Raw genomic sequence first — 16029 nt, forward strand, 5'->3', positions numbered from 1 at the left:
AAATAAATAAATAAATAAATAGAGTGTAGATCCAAAATCAAAAAGACTTGAATTTCAATGTGTCCTCAGCCATACTAGATATGTGATCCTGGGCAATCACTTAACCTCATTGTGTCTCCGTTTTTTCTTACGTGAAGTGTGTATGAGATAGTGCATACTTTCCTACTTGTGAAAATGAAGTGAGACGATTTTACTTTGTAAGCCTTAAGTGCGTAATAGATGATAGCTATTCCTACCAATACTACCACTGCCAGCTATTACTTCTACTATGACTACAACTATTTCTACTAATACTACTACTAACAAGCAAGAAACAAGAAACAAAAGGGCCAGTAATTACAAAACTGATAGGTATTCAGAGAAAAGGAAAATCAGTATGAGGAAAAGCAGTAATAAGACATTGTATAGTACTTTTCATTTTGCAAAGTGTTTTACATTTATTAACTCATTATATCTTCACAGCATTTCTGAAGCTAGATTTGAACTCTTGTCTTCCTGACTCTAAATCACTTAGCTGCCTTGTAGTAGCTGTTTCATAAAGGTTTCTTAAATTGGCCTGTTAGGTTCTTCCTGGACTTCAAGGAATCAAAGGCAAAATCTCCACTAAAGCTAATTTAACATGAATATAAGATAGTGCTGGTGATGGTAGTAGTAGTAGCAGTAGTAGTAGTAGTAGTAGTAGTATTATCAACAATCGTAGTAGTAGTAAGCAGCAGTAGTAGTTGTAGTAAATAGTAGTAATAATTGTAAAAATGATGATAGTAATGGTAGTAGTGATGGTAGTAGTGGTAGTGCTTATAGTAGTAGTAGTAGTAGTAGCAGCAGTGATAGTAGAGTAGTAGTAGTAGTAGTAGTAGTAGTAGTAGTAGTAGTAGTAGCAGCAGCAGCAGCAGGAGCAGCAGCAGCAACAGGAAACCATTTCAAACAATTAGACCTGCCCAAAGTGGAGCTGGACCACTTTTTTAGGGGCTGGGTTTCCTAGTATTGAGTGTGCTCTAATAGAAACTGTTTGCTTGTCAAGGATGTGATAAAAGAAAGTCCCCTCCAAACTTGAGATTCTCTGAGTCAGAAACAAAAGCAAGCTAATGTATTTCTCTTAATTATTTTCTCTTTGTGGGAAACCTTAAGTTTATGATTGAATATATCTGGATCACAGCCAAGACTTGGATATAAAATGTTTTATAATATGTTTATGGTCAACCTAGGTGAGATTAGAAGAGCCTTCCAACAAAGAGGCCACAAGAAAAAGGAAAAGATATATAGACATATATATATATTTATGTGTATGTATACATATATTAATATACATTTATGTGTATATATATATATGTATATATATAAAATTTCCCTCAATAAGTACCAAAGACTAATTACTAATTAAAAAAGAATTTAGTAGATGCAGTACAATCAGCCTCCAAAATGCTGCTCCTTGAATATTGAAAAAAAAAGAATGTAGGAACAGATGAAAACACATTAAAAGAGGATGGCTGTCTTCCAATCCAACTCATGGCCTCAGTCCAACAGGTAAAGCCCAAGGCCTTATCTTTTAACTTGATTTCTTAAAAAACCAGTTGCTTCTGTCTCCAAACAGTATCTTTCCACCTGCTTCTTAATTATGTTTCTCCCTTATTGGCAACAGTTGTGGCCACCATTCTGGCTCAGAACATGAAATATCCAGACCTCAGGTTCTCCCACTACTCGATGGTTGTAAAATCGTTTCTTAACAAATAGTTAATGTAAAAACTGTGCAAAGTAATAAATAGACACTGAATTCCAGCTGGCATGATGCCTGAATTTAAATTGAATGACAAGCTACCATACTTTCTATTTTTCACAAGAAAGAAACACACACACACACACACACACACACACAGCCCCCCCCCCACCCCAGAACTAAAAGACCAAAATGTGTTTTTCACTTTCTCCCTTTCAGCAAGTAAAGAAAATGTCATGGAAGTGAGGTGGTACCATTTTTTTTTAGATGGAAGTCATTGGTAATGTTTCCTTTAACTGGAAAAAAGGCAAATTTAATTTATGATGGAAGGTGAAATCCTTCATACATCTAACTCCCATCTCAGCAAAGGGAAGGGAAGAAGGAAAGGAATGGGAGAGTATGCATCTGTCCCTTTAGCTTCTTAAGAAGCATTATTTCAATTTCAGTCACTCTCTTACTTTTTGAGTTTGCTTTTATTGTGACAACTTTCTATTTTTCTTCCTTGATTATGGGTTTCTATTTATTGACTTCTTTAGGGATTGGTTCCTTTCTTTAAAAGAAAAATCCTCTTTTTTTTCCTTGATAATTCAGTTTGGGAACAAAATGAAGTTGAATGACCTTTCCTGTGTCATTAAAATGTAACAAAATACAGGTATTGGCTTTTACCTGTTTATTTTTTGACTCTATGATCAAAGTTTCTTTTCCAGAATTCTATATTATTCATAGCATTGGTTAAAAGAGACATAGCTTAGAACAGGAGTTCTTAAACCTCCTTGGGTGGTCTATTGAATCCTAGGGATAGCTTTTTAGAAAAAAAGCATAAAATAAAACCCAGAGAATTACAAAGAAAACCAATTATATTGAAATATAGTTATTAAATATCAACTTACAAAAAGAAGTTCACATCCCAATTTAAGAACTTCTGGCTTAGACCTAATAATTTAAAGAAAGATGCTATTCAATTGCTGTTTACAGACTTGGTAGGTTTTCATCAGGGTAGAATTCCTGGGGAGTAGTGTGGTACAGTGGAAAGAGAGCAGAATTTGGAAAAGGAGTCTTGGGTTCAAAATATATGATCTTTTGTGGGTCTCTTCTCTTACAGCCTCATATACCTCATTAGTAAAATGAGAAACCTGAACTGGATGGATTCCAATCTACAAGACAAAATATATCAGGAGAGAACAAAATCTGGACTGATTGTACATCTGCCATTTAAGGCTCTCCCAAACAAATCTAGTGAAAATCTTGAGCAGAGATGGGCCTTTAGTCTTCCATTTGATCCATAGAAACTTATGAAAAACAAATAAACAAACATGTACAAGACAAGGAATATTTCAGTCTATAGCTACAGCTGGAAATGCTAACATTGAAAAATTTGGTCTGGCTGACCTTGGAGGCAGATAGAACTGAATTCAGATCTTAGTATTTACTAACTGTTGTATGACCATGGTGGGAAGCCAGGTGGCACAGTGGATGGAGCCGAGTTCAAATTCATCCTCAGACACTTAACACTTGCTAGCTTGTGTGACCCTGGGTAAGTCTCTTAACCCTGGACACCTCGCATCCAGGGCCATCTCCAGCTGTCCTGATTCATCTCTGGCCACTGAACCCATATGGTTCTGGGGGAGAAAGTGAGGCTGGTGACTTACTCTAATCCAGTTGTTATGGCATCACCTCCCTGATGTCATCATGGTCTTCTTCCAGAATGAAGCAGAAACAACGTTAAATCTCCCTAGACCTCAGCTTCCTCATCAATAGAATTAGGTTAATAATAACACTTTCCAGGGTGGTTGGGAGAAATAAATGAGTTCATAGATATAAAGTGCTTTGTAAATCTTAAAGTACACGTAGAGTTTGGTATTAACAGGGGTGTGCTGGAGAACATTTAATACAGACTCTCTGAAGACTCTGAACACACTTTTAAGTTTAATCTGCACCATTAACATTTTCTTCATCGTTTCCTTAAGTCTAGACAATCAACTAAACAATAAATCAAGTCCATTTGCCAATGCTCACTCTTAAAATTTAACAGTAGCTCTAAAGAGCTACTACGAACTGGCTCTAGCATACCCCTGGTTATTATTATCCATGAATTATAGCATTATCATTATATTTAGGAATTGAAGAGAGAGATATAATAACTATCGTGATCCACAAGTGTCGTGGGGGGTGGGGGAGAATGTTCTAGCTATTGAGTCCTAGAACTTGGATGAGAGGTTTCTGCAGAACCTTAGAGACAGTTTGAATAATTCACAGTCATTAGATAATAATCATTTATTCAATTTTTCCTTTTGTCTGTAGGCTTTGCTAAGCAATCAACATTAAAAAAAAAAAAAGATAGTCTATTCCCTCAAGGGGCTTCCAGGTCTCATTATACTATGGGTACACATCTACTTTGACCCTAGGTGGCCTTTCCTGGTGCTAATATTGATCCTATTCAGCAGTCTGATTTCTAGATCATTTTTAGTTGTGGTTAAAATTTTCTCAGAGGTTGGGGATTCCCACTTTGATTCTCTCCCTCCACCTCCATCTAGAAACTTAGCTTCATCTATAAAATGATTCCTTTGGAATCTGAAGTCCCTTCCAGCCCTATATCTAGATCATTTTTTTCAAACATTGATACAAAATGTTATGAAAGTTTTTTTTTAACATTCATCCTATGCATATTTCCAAGTTACAAAATTTCCTTCCACCCTCCTTTCCCACCCCCTTCCCCTCAGCAGTGACTAATCAGGTTACTATTGGGATATGAGGAATTAGGATTAAGGGAAATAAATACATAAGAGATATATATTTTTTAAGTTAATGTAGTGATCCTCAGATACTGAAGGATTTTTTCGGCTTGGTTTTGTTTTTCTTTTCTGGATGGGGGATAGTGTTGTAGATCTAGGTCTTATGAACATTATTTGAGAAGATCATTTTAGAGCTAGTAAGATCACCTTGACTCTCCTTCTCATTTTTACATCCTAAATTGAGGAAACAGATCCACAGAAATTAATTGACTTGGTCAAGGCCACAGGGTGAGTTAATGATTGAGCTAGAAAAAGAATTGAGTCCTCAGCTTAGAATTTCTATCATTCAAGTATAGTGAATATGTGTTTAGAATCACTCTTCTCATTTTTTCGAATTGATGCAATTCACACAGAGCCACATTAGAGAAGAGATGTATGTGTGAATGATGATCCCTCCCCCATAAGCTTATTCTGGGAATGGAGATAGTGAGAGGTTGTTTTATGTGTATGGGGGTGGTGGGGTTTGTGAGTAAAATATCTTCAAATGAAAATATAATCTCTAATTGAAAACCCTAGAAGAGGAAGGTGAAGAAGTCCAATTTATCTGAATGATATAATAGCATGTAAGTGAGCTAAGATGGAAAGTTCAAGGAAGGCCATGATGATAATCTAGGAAAGTATTATCTCACTTAAAATACCATTTTGCTGATTAGAGAAATCTTCAGAAGGTGGGAGGTAGAATAAGGCACTGAAAATGAATGGGGCTTTAGAGACCTACCCAGAGAACAAAGAAGACATTGTCATCATGTACCTTAGCCAAGAACACAAAATAAAAGGGGGGGAGGGGAGTTTTAGGATAAAGTTGAAAAAACAGTTGATAAACATTATTTTTTATTTTTAATATGGAATAATTCATGAATTTGCATGCCATCTTTGAGCTTGGGCCATGCTAATTTTTTTTTTGTATAATTCCAATTTTAGCATGTGTTACCCAAACAAGCATTAAACATGCCTTTATCAATGTGGCAGGCTCTGCTAAGTGCTGAGAATACAGAAAAATTAGAAATATCCCTGCCTTCAAAAAGTTCACTTTGTAATAGGAGGGGGAATATATGCACAAATAACCATTTAATACATATATATATATATATATATATATATATATATATATAATCTAATTAAAAATCAGTCTTTTACATTCAAATTTTAAAAAAGTTAGCATCTCCAATGTAATGATGCCATACACTGGATAACTCCCTGGAAATGGTATTACTACTGCTACTACTATTACTACTACTACTATTAGCTAATATATAAGTATGAAATACATACTTACATATAGACAGACATTTTAAGGTTTGTGAAGCTCTTTATGTGACCTCATTTGGTACCCACAGCAATACTGGCAGATAAGTGTTATTATTATAATACCCATTTTATAGATTAAGAAACTAAGACTGAGAGACATTCAGTGATTTGCCCAGGTTAGCATAACTGATAAGTAAAAGGATTGTAAGCATCTATCTTAGGTCTTACTGACCTGCAGATCTAGTTCTCTGTCCATTGAACCTTACCTTGGTACAGTATACTATAATAAATATAATATAATTAATATAATATAATTAATATAATATAATATAATATAATATAATAAATATACAAAGTGTTGTTCTCTATACTGATGGAGGTATTGTTGAATAAGAAGATTTAAATAATTACAGTCATACTAGAATTGTATTTGACTTTTCCTCAAGATTTTGAAACTTGAACAATCAAGAGGCCACAAAGAGGACCAAAACCCGTTCACTGATTGCATCCGGGGAAAGTGCTGAACACATGGAAACTGAAAGACCAGAAAGAAATGCAGGATATATTCAGAAAAGAGCAGCACAGTTACAAAAGGAAATGTTGGAGTCTGATAAGCTTTAAAGCAGGGACTGCCTGCCTGCCTCTGAGCTCCTCTGAGTCCAAGCAGAGCCCAATTCTGGGAGTCTTGGACAATCTAGACAGGGAATTACTCTGGAATCTTCCCTGGATCTGACCCCCCCCCCCCCACCGCCACCCTGGGTCTTGTCAATTCCAGCCTCACCAGGTTCCCTTCTGCCCACTCTCACAGGCCTGGCTCAGGTCCTCCTCACCTCTCACCTGGACCTCTGGAATAGCCTTCTAATTGGCCTCCCTGCTGGCTTTCTTCTCTCCAGTTCATCTCTCACACAGTTACTGAAATAATTTTCCCAAGGCATGTCTGATCATGATCCTATGAAACTCTTCTGTTCAAAGGGTTTCAATGATTTTCTATTGCTTCTAGCATAAAATACAAACTCCTTGACTTGGTTTTTCCTACCCCCACCCCACCCTACCCTCCATTTTTCTTTTTTTTCTTTTTTTGGTATCTTGGTTTTAATATTACTTTCATGTATACATATATGTATATACATATATATGTGCATATCTAATATATATTCTAAATCTTTTACCTCTCCTTTCCTTTCCTTTCCATTTTCCTTTTTTTCCTTTCCCTTTACCCTCCTTTACCTCAAGCCATCCTTTGTAACAAATAATAATAATAAAGAAAGAAAAGATAGGGAAAAAATCATTTAAGCAAAACCTAGTCATCATTCAAGTCTGGCAGTATTCCATACCCATCATCTACTACCCCTGCAGAGAAGGAAGAGAAATGCATCTTCTTATCTCTTCTTTGGGAATAGCACCATGCCACTTAAAGCCCTCCAGAGTCTGACTTCAGTCTGCCTTTCCAGACTTACTACTCATCACTCACCTTTAAATACTTTGTTCTACCACTCTTGAGACCAAAGGTTGAACTGATTTACCCAGGGTCACAAAGCTAGTGTGTGCTAAAGACCAAACTTGACCCCAGGTCTTCTGGACTCCCAGAGCAAATTTCTAACCCTTATATCACATCGCTTCTCTTCCTTCAAAGAATCATTCATTAGTTATTTCTCTCTGAGTATCTATCATGATAGGATGCAAAGAATTTCTTTTCTTTTTTCCTTTCCTTTCCTTTCCTTCCCTTCCCTTCCCTTCCCTTCCCTTCCCTTCCCTTCCCTTCCCTTCCCTTCCCTTCCCTTCCCTTTCCCTTTCCCTTCCCTTCCCTTTCCCTTTCCCTTTTTCCCCTTTCTTCCTTCCCTTCCCTTCCATGTAGAATGACACCTTGGCTGCAATTTATAGTCTTCCACAGCAGTCTGGGGAACTAAGAAATGGCTTCTTTAAGATCATACAACTAGTATGTATCAGAAGCAACAATCGAATTGTCTTCTGAACTCTATTCAATTTAACCTGCTGCCTCTCCTCAAACCATCACTTGGCTAAAATCTGAGCTTAATCATCAGAATTTAATTCTCTTTTGCTAAACCTGAACTGTGTCTTTGACATAGCTGACGTCTGTCCATTCTTAGTTATGAGAATCATGGTGATTGCAGTTTTCAGGGTGTAGCTTCTTGCATAGGTGGTATTGTTGAACAGAAATGATGTTGATGACACAAAGCGCTGCCTGACGACTAATCATTTTAGAAGTTTGAGAACACTTCCAGGTGTGGGGTGGATTGTGGGGAAGTTATTTTAATCATTTGCAGGAACCATTTATAGTCCTGTCATCTTCCCTGTCATGAAGATTATCATTTAATTACATGATAACATGATTTGCTATTTGGATATCAGAGCTAGAAAGGTACAGCAGAGGGATCAAAATGGAAAGCAGATTCTCCAAAGATTCTGGGTAGTGATTACTAGCATCAATACAGCTGTGCATCAGGTAACCAGATGTCCTGAGCAAGCTCTCAGTGTCCATTTTTTAAGTCTCAGAAGATGTGTGAGTTTTTTCTACTCTCTGTCTTACATGAGGCTGGCTCCATATAAATCTGAAAAGCATGGCTTCAAGCAAGTGGTAGATGGTAGAGAAGACAAAATAATCCTGCTGTCCTTCCATTCTTCCATATCACAGGCACAGAGATCTAGGATGAGGTTCATTTGTTTCTGTCTCTCACCCTCTTTACATGTAAGATGTTGTTGGGTTCTCCTAGGAATGCAACAGCAATGTCTCAGGGCTGGTCCCAATATATACATATACAGATGGATGTATATCAATTTGTTCATTATATATACATATATATAAGTAAATACTTATATATATAAATCTGCATTTATGTGAGAAATCGATATATGGATATTTATGTGTATGAAATATATATATACATATAAACATGTATGTGTTTGCATGTTTAATATAATTATATTTATATATAGATTTGTTTATATTATACTATGATACATGAATATTTTATAAATAATCATATATTCTCCACCAATCTCAGAATAGCATGAGAATATTAGGCAGATGCATAGTCCAATTGAATTCAATAATAATCATTTATTAGATGTCAACCAAGAACCAGAAGCAAAAGGAAAATAGTACATTATAGATTTAAAGTTAAAAGGTACCTCTGAAATCTCTCCCCAGTGACTTGTCCAAGATTATACAGTTAGAAAGTGCCTGAGGAAGGATTTGAATACAGGTCTCCCCAACTTCACATTCAGTCTCCTTTCCACCATACCCTGATGCTCTGGACAGGTAGTTAAGAGCTCTTGAAATGCCCTCTAGGATCACTACCTGAGATTCTCAGAAAGTAGCCTAGTGTAATGGAACAAACAGTGGATTTGCAGTCAGAGAACCAGTATTATGATACTATGTGACTTTGGACAAATTATCATAAACTAAGCCTCAGTTTCCTCAACTGTTAAATGAAGGAGTTGGACTGCATGACACTTGAAGTCCTTTTCTGATCTTGGACCTCTTAGGAGAAGGCTTCTTTTCCTGGAATTATGCATTAACTGACCTTCAGGGAGTTTAAAATCTATGGTTTATATTCACCCTCTCTTCTCTGCCCTGAGACTCTAGGATCTTCAGGTTATCACATCATCCCTACCTTCTCAGTTGAAGGCTGCTCCTCTCATTCCTCCAAATTCACAGGACCACTCTTTACTTCCTGTGACAATTTCTGGAGTAGTCTATCATGTCATCAAAAGAAAAATCATAAAAAAACAAACAAACAAAGGGGCAGCTAGGTGGCGCAGTGGATAAAACACCGGCCCTGGAGTCAGGAGTACCTGGGTTCAAATCCTGTCTCAGACACTTAATAATTACCTAGCTGTGTGGCCTTGGGTAAGCCACTTAACCTCATCTGCCTTCCAAAAAAAAAATCTGAAAAAAAAATCATTATGGAGAAAAAGACAAAAATAAAGTAGTCTGGGCGGCTAGGTGGCTCAGTGGATAGAGCACCAGCCTTGGAGTCAGGAGTACCTGAGTTCAAATCCAGCCTCAGACACTTAATAATTACCTAGCTGTGTGGCCTTGGGCAAGCCACTTAACCCAATTTGCCTTGCAAAAACCTAAAATAAAATTAAAAATAAAAGGAGTCCTTGTCCTGAAGGAACTTTTAATCTATTACAATTATTCTTGAATAATCTTTACTTCTTTAAGACCAATGGAATATCAGTCTCTCCTGATTCTGATAAGAATCATTTACTAAGTTCCATCTTAGTCCATCTTTCTCTATGACTTTATTTGCTTCCAAGTCTTCCTTTTGCCATATCTTTGCCATTTTATTCAGAGCCATACCCTCTTCATGTTAAAAAAAAAAAGTCAAATATCCTCACTACACATTTATATAATATTGTTGTTCACCTAAATTCAACCACAGGTCAACATGGTCCTGCTTCAAATCTGACCATTTCATGGAATATCATCACTCTTAAGTAACTGACTACTTTCTAAATGCAGTCTCCTATTTATCATTCATAGAGTTGCTATTTATCCTCATTATGAGGGTATTTGAAATTTCTCTATTCCTATCTCAGAAACATACTGTGGCATCCTCTTTAACTTCTCTCTCAACTTCCTCGTCTATAAAACTCACTGATTAGAACCTTTAATACTAAATCTAGGATTCTATTTCTTCAACTACAGCATCATATAGATAGAGACCTAGAAGGGATCTCAGACTTGACTTATTTCAACCCTATTATTTTATAGATGAGTAAACACTCAAGTTCAGAGCAGTTAAAGAGACTGAAGATGTAGCAGAAAAGTTCTAAGATCTTTAGAAAGGCAACTCCAAAGATGAAAGGGATGGGCAGGACTTCTGAAAGAAGAGAAATTAAGGAGGGATTCTCAGTCTTTAAAAATAGGGGTAAAATATGTCAAACTTGAAGGAGATGATTTTAGGAAGTCTTATTTGGTATCGTGGATATTAAAATCACATAATAGTGGTACTGTGGGAGGTTCCATGAGCTAAGTGGGTTTTTGCCATCCTCTCTGCCATTTATTTATTATCCTGGAGGCTGAAGTAATTCTGAATTAGGTTTTTAATATTCCAGTTAAGCATTTCACCACAGCCCTGAGGGTTTGCTGCCAGCAGGTGTTAATGCTTGTCAAGTCCTTGGTTGTGATGACTGAATAATGTTGGAATGAATCAGACTTAGAAAAGGTTAGTGCTAGAAGAGATCAGCTTCATCATTTTCCTAAGGAAGTTGAGACCCAGAGTGGGAAAGCAACCTGTCAAAAATCACACAGCTACTAAATAATGAAGTTAGGAGTTTAGGTCAGATTTTCTCATTCCTGCCCTGGTTTTTTTGTTTTTGGTTTTGTTTTTTTGCACTCTACTACTATCTGGCCTGCTCAGGAAGGAAAGGGGGTGTGGCGCAGTGTGTGTGGTGTCAGAGCACCTATCCCTGATATTTATTTCATGTAACATTGGACAAGTCTTGTAATCTCTCTGGGCTGCACTTATTTTTGCCTGTAAAATGAATCAAAGTAGAATTCCTATTCCATGATCCTTGTACAATATCAAGAAGCAGGATTCTCCACAGCTATATATGTACAAATCATGTCTGCTTATTACAGAGCTAATGCCCCTTCTCTCTAAGGCACTGTATCTTCCAACAGTATGGATATCTTGTTTGTACATAGTGGTTCATCTCCAATTAATACTATATATCTGGGCAGCTAGGTGGCATAGTGGATAAAGCACCAGCCTTGGAGTCAGGAGTACCTGGGTTCAAATCCGGTCTCAGACACTTAATAATTACCTAGCTGTGTGGCCTTGGGCAAACCACTTAACCCCATTTGCCTTGAAAAAAAATACTATATATATATCCCTTAACACAATGACTAGATCTTAATAAGAGATTGTTGATTGATTTGAGATTCCATTAGTGTGGGTTCCTCCTATCCCTATGCAGAATCATCTTTTTTTATGACATAATAGATAGTCTTTAATTGTTGCTGTAGGCAAAACCTTCATTATCTTATGACTAATCTGGTGATGACCCCCCCCCCCCCTCTAGACTGGTCATAAAACCAAAAGATCAGAGATCTAAAGTCAAAAGGGACCTCAGAAGTCATCTAGTCCAGTCTCCTTATTTCACAAAGAAATAGAGACCCAGTGAAACCCTAGAAGTAGAGCTAGAACTGGGAGGGACCTCAGAGGCTATCTAGTTAAATTTCCTCATTTTACAAATGAGGAAACTGAGGTTCAGGGAAGTTTTTATTTGACCACAATTACATAATTATTGTGTCAGTGGTGGGATATGAACTAAGGTCATCTGGCTCTAACATCCATGCTTTTTCTACTATCCTATAAGGCCACTGGGTCCTGGGACATTGGACCCATAATCTGTCCTGAATTTGCTCTTAAAGCTTTTGAAGTTGAGGAAAAGTCCCTCCTTAGAGATAGAAAGATTTCCTTAGAGGATGGAATACTTAAATGACCAAATCACAAAGTCCTAGATATATTAACAAATCATAATATTTAATAAAATTCACCTCTTTAACAAGTTTCAGTAAGTATTTAGAAAAGTCCATTCATAGAATCATCAAAACAGTCATTTGGTCATCAGGCAACTAACATTTATTAAGCTCCTACTATGTATCAGACTCTAGACTATGTATCAGTACTGGACAGGTTATTCTTTCCAAAATATATATTATAGAAAGATGTTAAGAATATTTTTTTTACATCTCTCATCTTTTAAGGTCAATACCCTGACATGCCATTGACTATGTCTGCCACAGAAAATTCTTTATCTTCTTAGTTACTAAATACTGATTTGGATGGAATATTGGCATAACTCAGTTTGGATTTTCTCATCTTCTTATGAATTTCCTTTCCTTGATTTAGCTGTTATAGACATTTTATTCATAGACTGAGCAAGTGCAGGGAAGCAGGCATGTTGTCAATAAATAAAATCATCATCAAATAATAGATACATTCACAAGAGGTTATCATAGAAAAATGATGCATCAAGCTCATTTGCCTAAAGTGCTTCCTCACACTTGCCTTTCTGGACTAAATTTGAATTAGATGGCACTTTGATCAGATCAGATGAACCTAGACAGCACATATTACATCTAACAAGATGAAGTTCTCACTTTAAAAGATGCAGATCATTTTCTAAGAGGTTATAATGGAGTTGCTTGGCAGTCTTTTCTCAGTAGAGTTTAAGGTCCAGTCATTAGTAACATGTATCCAAGAACTGAGCTAACTGAAGATTTTGTTTTGGTTTGGTTTTGGACCAGACTTGGCATTTTTGGTGGAGGGAAGTCCCAATGAGAACATTCCATCCTCCAAATATAATTCTGTACCTTCTCTGGGACTTACAGTTCTAGAGAGTTCCTGGGAACACTGAGAGGTTAAGCTGACTTGCCCAGGGTTGCTTAGTCTGTATGTATCAAAGATGAGACACATACACAAGTCTTTTTGACTTTGAGGCCAGGGCTCAATCTCTATCCACTGCCTTTAGTGGAGTGGTAAATTTAAAGTCTTTGATGGGGCAGAGCCAGGGGCAGGATTTTATTTATGGACATGATTTCAGAATAGACACCTAGTGGAACAATAAATAAACCTTATGCTGTCAGAATGGCATGGAGACCCATAAACTTCAAACAAAAATGCCTGTGCACTTCATATCGGCCTAGTGTGTCTCATCAGTGATCGCATAAATCCACTGGAAGAGAACCAAACTCTCTTGATAGAACCCTGAACTCAGATAAATGAAATTACCAATATGTGCACAGTGGTAGAGAAAACCTTTTCTGAGTATCCTGCATAGGATACATACCTGAAAAGAGACCAGTACTGAATTATTCACCAGTTGATAAAATGTACAATGAAGAACCATTAACTTGGAGAAGGCAGTGTAACGGTGGACACCTCTTTTCTTGGTCCATATAAGAAACTGGAAAAGTAGATCTCTCCAGGCCAGGTGGTAGAAGTTACTTTGCTGGGAGAATTTCCTTGTCCACAGTTGGAACACAATTCCAATGAGATTGTTTATCGGGGTTGCCCATTTAATACATTGCTCTGCTTTTTTGCACCATAGTGGAGATGCTTTCTCTGATCTGTTTAATGAATTCGTCCATGGTACATTTATTCATCTATGAAGCAGGGTTTCCACATCATCTCCTCAAGCCTGTGTTTACTGAGGAGATGAGGTTTCTTATCAAAAGATAATTCAGAGGCTGTTGTTAAGACAATGGCTTTGACTTTAGAATGAGCTTATGTCTTAAAGGAGAGTTTCAGCAAATGAGTCAGCCATATGTTAAATCAAATTTAACATCCATTATGAAACACTGAATCATACTTTATATCTCTGTAATGATAACAAATGATCATCTATCTCATGTTCTCCTCATTTGCACTGCTACTCATCAATCTTGCTAATACTGCAAAGATTTATTAAATGAATAGGCTCCCAACTCTAACTGATAATATTAATAGCTCCTTTTTGTACTTTCCCTTGCTATCTTCTCTTTCTATGCTTGCCTAAGTGGGTTTTAATGCAGGCTTTAAAAGTAATATTCTTCATACTGAAGTGATAATGAACAGAAAACTAGTAAATTAGTAATAGAATTATTTTAATGAAACTGTGCAATTATGCTGGTACATGACAAGGTGTGTCTCACTAGGCTGGCTACAGGGCCTACCACCTCATGAAGTTGGAGAAAGAGGGTTGGATCTGGAGGTAAAGAATCTGCATTTAAATATGGGCTCTGCCACTTGCTATCTGGGATTTGGGGAGGGGGAGGTAGAGATTTTTTTTCCCCTTCTAAGTCTTCCTTCTCTGTAAAATGAGGGAATTGTATTACATCTTCCAGCTCTCTCCTAGTGGAGAGCTTTGTGTTGTTCAAAAGACACACACACACACACACACACACACACACAGGCAAACAGAGAAAACAAACAAACAAACCCACTATGTGTTGGAAGCTACGATAGTATTTGAAATCATTAATACTTCCTAATCAGAATCAGAATAGATAAAGTAAGGCAGTGTTGTATAATAGACAGAGGACTATGCTTGAAGGAAGAATAATAAATCTCAACTCTTACCCTCTCCAGCTTTGTGTGACCATAGACAACCTACTTAACCCATTTTGAAGCTTAGTCTCCTCAGATGTCAAATGGAGATATAATCCTTGTAGTACCTGCCTTTCTGAATTGTGGCAAAGAAGTCAGTTTGGGCCTGATGCCAAGGAAAATAAAAATTCTACTTAATTCATAAATTCCCAACTGTTCCAAAGTGAACCAGGGGCAACTAGGTGAGCCAGGGGATAGACTGACTTGGAGTCAGGAAGAATTCCTAGCTGTGCGACTGTGGGGGAATCACTTAAGTTTGTTTGCCTCAGTTTCCTCATCTATAAAATGAACTGCAAAGTCAAATGGCAAACCACTCTCGTATCTTTGCTAAGAAAATACCAAATAGGGTCTTAATGACTGAATAACTAAAAAGCGAAATGGGCTGCGTCCTGAGGTCACTGCCTACCCCCCACCCCCAACTGACTTTGGAGGTCTTAAAGCAGTTGTGCTCCCTTGGTGGTTTGTTATGATGAGAATGCTTTGCATTTAAATATTAGATCAGCATGGGAAACTTTTAGATTCTCTGATTCTGAGCCTTCCAATCTAGCTCATTTCCCATTATAACTTGTGACTTCCCCAAAGTTCTAAAACTAGTATGAATAATAATGCAGGAAGGGTCTCAGCAGATCTTTTTTATTTCAAAGATCTTTAATTCCAAAGACCATTCAATATATAGTATATTCATTATCAATTGCCATAAATGTATGATACCTGAAATATATGTGTGTGTATATATATATATATATATACATATGTATAACAATAAGATTAAAGAAAAATGCTATCTTTAAGTTTTGTGTGTTCTTGTTTTGTCTCTAGTTCCTAGAAGGTCAGATCCTTATGTCCTTATGGACAGGATAATTTATCTCCTATTTTTTTGTGTTTGCCATCACAGTGAAGTCAATGCATTCTTTAGCAGGTCTTTATTCTGTAGTGGTTCAATCAGCAATTAGGATCAGATGTTTACCTGGGATAAAGGATGGGAACACTAGCATTCTGGGATTGGGGACTATATCTGAGCTGTTTTCTGAGCTAGGGAATGGAGAAGGGAAGATACCTCATGAGACATGTTGCAGCAGATACAGTACAGACTTATCAACACAATGGAGAGGAATAAGTTCCAAGACCAGGAAACAGCCCAGGGGATGCC

At 37.0% G+C, this 16029-nt stretch overlaps 1 protein-coding gene and 1 non-coding gene across 5 annotated transcripts in view; one reads left to right on the top strand and one right to left on the bottom strand.

Annotated features, from left to right (window-relative positions):
* Window positions 1-16029, top strand: part of FHIT (fragile histidine triad diadenosine triphosphatase) — an 896014-nt gene that overhangs the window by 638954 nt on the left and 241031 nt on the right. The gene's annotated exons all lie outside the window — the stretch shown is intronic.
* Window positions 5343-5447, bottom strand: LOC141496782 (U6 spliceosomal RNA). Its single transcript, XR_012471170.1, has one exon. It is a non-coding gene; the product is annotated as a U6 spliceosomal RNA (small nuclear RNA).

This window comes from Macrotis lagotis, chromosome 8, assembly GCF_037893015.1.
Source record: "Macrotis lagotis isolate mMagLag1 chromosome 8, bilby.v1.9.chrom.fasta, whole genome shotgun sequence".
In the NCBI taxonomy this organism is placed as follows: domain Eukaryota; kingdom Metazoa; phylum Chordata; class Mammalia; order Peramelemorphia; family Peramelidae; genus Macrotis; species Macrotis lagotis.